The 4,783-nt window shown below is 37.5% G+C and overlaps 1 non-coding gene across 1 annotated transcript; it reads right to left on the bottom strand.

The window, feature by feature from the left end:
- Nucleotides 1–923: 923 nt before the first annotated feature.
- Trnaf-gaa lies at nucleotides 924–996 on the bottom strand. The gene has a single exon. It is a non-coding gene; the product is annotated as a tRNA-Phe (tRNA).
- Nucleotides 997–4,783: the final 3,787 nt, after the last annotated feature.

Genomic DNA, 4,783 nt, shown 5'->3' with positions numbered 1-4,783 from the left:
TATTCCTTTTACTAGCCAGGGCATGGTGTTTGTTGTCTAGAGGCTGTTAGGAACACCGAGAGATATGGAGCTTCCATATAATGAATAAAGTTCCTAATTGCATGTTTGTGTAGATATATGAAATTATGCAGAACACTTGTACTTAAATATGAAGTAAGTAAAAAAGAAAAAAGAAAATAGAGAAGGAAATTATGTTGATTTATTCATACATATTTTTCTTTGAATACATGCATTTGGTTAAGGCTAAAACATAACACACAAAATCTCCACTGGTACGTTAGAAAGAAGTATAAAAAAAAAAAAAATCCGTATTACATACCCTTTTCTGAAATAAAATCCATATTGCAGTTGTTGACAGGAAAGTATGGGGCAAGTGATTAACCTATAAAGAGAATTATGGTACAATGAAAATGTATTTAATTATACACAAAATTATAATAGTTTCCTTAATAAGACCTACATAGTTAAAGATAACAAACGGCGGTAACAAATTACTTTCGAAAATCTACATTACTGTTGGTTAATTAACCGCGTAAGATCTATTAAGGGAAGAACCTGACGAGACAACCGTCAAATATGTATAAACTTTTAACCATAAAATATCCTGAAGGTCAAGTATACGTGAAATATAGATTTCGATCTGTTTACAAAAGTAGGTTTTTTTTCTTCTGTGTTTCACTTTTACGACAATGGACATAGGTTATGTCAAAGGCAACAACACCCTGAACACAAATAATGAAAATAAAATGGGAAAATGAAAATATCTTCAAAAATAACAAGTGTGTTTTCTCCCATTAGCTTATTGCTTTCTTCCACTCGCTACATTGGCTTTGAAATAATGTATTTCGTGAAAGTTCTAACATACGAAAGTTACCAGCCCCAACCCTTCACAAAAGCATTAGCAATACGCAATTCTTAAAAAATGCCCAGACCCGGGATCGAACCGGGGACCTTTAGATCTTCAGTCTAACGCTCTCCCAACTGAGCTACCTAGGCTTATCTATTATAAAGAAACAATCGATCTTTATCAGGATTAGCATATAAGGTACTTGCATACTCATCCATATTCAAGTGCTTTCGATACAATTTTCTTAAAAGCGAGGATAGTTTATTCCAGGTACCGTAAGACCAGACCTATATGCGTCCATAGTGATTTTTAAGTTATTTATGAAGGAGTGTTTGCTATGAAATGGCTGGACTTTGAAAAAAATAATTCGAGAAGATATGAATGTTGTAAACCTACAGCATATTCCACCGAAGGTCAAAATTCTAAAGGTATCGAATTACATTTTCAAAGTTTACTGCTAAGTTACGTAGACTTTCAAACAAAACACAGAGTTAGTTGTCTGCAAAGAAACCATAACTTGACAAATGGCTTTGAAATTCCGTCAACGACAGGATGGTAAACTATTTTATATGGCAGTAGCTAGGGGTAAAACTTTGCTTATTTTTCCACTTTTTATGCACGTATATAAATATGTATGCACTTTTATGTGTATCTGTACACACACACACACACACACACACACACACACACACACACACACACACACACACAGACACACACACACACACACACACACACACACACACACACACACACACACACACACTCACATACACAGACACACGCATATATATATATATATATATATATATATATATATATATATATAGAGAGAGAGAGAGAGAGAGATAGATAGATAGATAGATAGATAGATAGATAAAGAGAGAGAGAGAGAGAGAGAGAGAGAGAGAGAGAGAGAGAGAGAAAGAGAAAGAGAAAGAGAAAGAGAGAGAGAGAGAGAGAGAGAGAAAGAGAGAGAGAGAGCGAGAGAGCGAGAGAGAGAGAGAGAGAGAGAGAGAGAGAGAGAGAGAGAGAGAGAGAGAGAGAGAGAGAGAGAGAGAGAGAGAGAGAGAGAGAGAGAGAGAGAGAGAGAGAGAGAGAGAGAGAGAGAGAGAGAGAGAGAGAGAGAGAGAGAGAGAGAGAGCGAGAGACAGAGAGCGAGAGCGAGAGAGAGAGAGAGAGAGCGAGAGCGAGAGAGAGAGAGAGAGAGAGAGAGAGAGAGAGAGAGAGAGAGAGAGAGAGATGAAAGAGAGAGACTATGTGCGTACAGAATAACTAGTTTCTACTTGCGTTCTTGTTCCTCTCCTCCCAGTACACAAATTCGGGTTTGGCGGAACCCCGAAATGAACTTGTGATAATACAACCTCGCTGCAATTAATCGGGTCTTTTATATGTTAAACTGCACCGCCCGCTGTTCCATTTGCGGGTCGAACGGACCTTTCGTTAATGAGAGGCTTTCGAGTCCTGGCTTGATGTGCTCTGATTTCCCTGCTCCGAAGTCACTGGCAACATGCCCGGTTTAATCATGGCCAAGCGTTAGTTATCAACGTCGAACTTGCTCTCTAAAGACACGTGTTCGCCTGTTTCTGCCACTGTCTATCTGCCTGTCTGTGTCTATGTCTGGCTGTTTTTCTTCTCTTGTCTACCCTCTCACCCTCTCTCCCTGCCTCCCTACCCCCCGCTACCAACCTCTTTCTCTCTCTCTCTCTCTCTCTCTCTCTCTCTCTCTCTCTCTCTCTCTCTCTCTCTCTCTCTCTCTCTCTCTCTCTCTTGCTCAGAGAAACGACTTCATTATTCTTTGAAACGTGATTGCTTTTAAAAGTCAGAAAACTAACAATGAAACACTGAAAATAAACAGTTGTTTGTAAGTGCTTGCGTTATACGCGAAGAAAGTGACAGTGAATTTCTCTGTGTACTAAATTAATATATGTTCCTTTGCGTTGAAAACTGTAATTATTCTGTAATAACATTGAAAGTTATCATAATCTGTTTCCCTATCTCAACAGTCATTCTGCTATTCGTTAAAGTAATAACCTAACCATGGACATTAGCAGTCTATTATCGATATAAATTTCCTATAATGTTCTGTGTACAATATTATGTGTCTAAACTATTTCGGTTTTAGACGCCGAACATTTCCAAATTCCCTGTAACGTTTAGCTCCAATACCTCATATGCATTTCGACCTGTCGGAGATCATGTCAGCTTGCAATCATTACATCGATGTACAATCTGGTTCTTGCTCCAGTCCCGACTTCGTTCTAAAAGTGGGTCTTTGTTGACAAAATAATGTGTAAATAAGGCATTTTTAAAAATATTCTCTCAGAATAGACTATGTGCCTGGGCATAAAAAGGACGTATATTGCTCTGTGTGTGTGTGTGAGTGAGTGAGTGAGTGAGTGAGTGAGTGAGTGAGTGAGTGAGTGAGTGAGAGATAGAGAGAGAGAGAGGTGGGGGGGGGGGAGGGAGAGAGAGAGAGAGAGAGAGAGAGAGAGAGAGAGAGAGAGAGAGAGAGAGAGAGAGAGAGAGAGAGAGAGAGTGCCTGGCTGTTAATTAACTATGCTAATTGTGTGGAATGTAATGGATTCCATTAGATTACTACATAATCGCAAGGTAATGAATCTGCTACGTTTTGAGAGAATGAATTATAGGTAATTTTCACTTTCAGTTTAATATGCAAGCATGTAATAAATCTCCTCATTCATGGAACAGATATTTAAGAAAATTAACATGTGTATTACACAACATTTCACTTCCGTTTCTATATTTTGGTTTAGAAGGAGAAAAAAACATGATAAGGTTATATATCACGTAAAAAAAAAAAAAAAAAAAAAAAAACTTTAAACGGAGAAATGGTAATTATAAATAAGAAACCAGTTTAAAATCTGATTTCCACGTGTCGGTCGTGTTAATCTTCTTTGTTTCCTTTGGCATACTTGTTTAAATGTCAAAACACCACACGGGTAAATAACATTTTTAACGAAACAGAGAACAACCAGAACCGGTGAAATGAACCAGTGAATTAATATGATTGTTGATAGTTTTGGGTATTACTAGTGGTTATGGATTGAGTTGTTACTGGAGGAGACGGTTTTGGTTGCTGGTGATGGTCGTTTTAGTTGTTGATGATGGTTATGGTTTGTTGGTGATGGTCGTGGTAGTAGTAGTGGTAGTTGTAGTAGTAAAATTAATAGTGACAGGAGGAGGAGAAAGAGGAGGAAAAGGAGAAGAAGTAAGAAAGAAGCAGGGTGAGGAGGAGGGGGAGATGAAGAAGAAAGAGAGAGAGAAAAAAAGAATCAACGGAGAAGTGGGAAGAAAGGAGGCACAGCAGCAGGAGCAAGAAAGGGAAGAGCAAGAAAAGCAGAAACAGGGGAAATAGCTGCATAACCGAGAGGACTGTCCCCCTCGAAAGACACTCAAGCATAAAATTAACTATAACTACTATAATTCTCTGTTAACACTGATTGGGGTTATAAAACATCTACTCTTCATAGTAGAGCGTGTCGTTATAACCAGCTTGTGCCCATAAATAAATAATAATAGCTTACCCTCTTTTCGACATGAGCGTATATTTATATTATTATTATATTATTATTTTCATGCTTATTAACCTTGACTTTTTTTTTTTGTATTATTATGAATCAAAGACAAGATACTGGATGTGAGATACACTTGGGAGAAGGATTAAAAAAAAAAAAAAAAATTCACATCCTGTACCTTTCTTCCATTCATGGAACTCGGATAGAACTTTGCAAATGAGTTTTGGATAATCCTTCGCTAATTAATCGTGTCTTTTTTTTGTGTTGAATTGTAACGGTCGCCGTTTCGAAAGCGATATTTTCGGGGGTAAAAAGGAGTTTCGTTCTGATATTGAATAATTTATTACAAAATACCGAATTTATGCGAATACTTTATCTTCTTTTAAGGGACTGCGAA

Source organism: Penaeus chinensis, chromosome 7 (genome assembly GCF_019202785.1).
Source record: "Penaeus chinensis breed Huanghai No. 1 chromosome 7, ASM1920278v2, whole genome shotgun sequence".
In the NCBI taxonomy this organism is placed as follows: Eukaryota; Metazoa; Arthropoda; class Malacostraca; order Decapoda; family Penaeidae; genus Penaeus; species Penaeus chinensis.
This window is presented reverse-complemented; position numbering and strand designations above follow the sequence as displayed.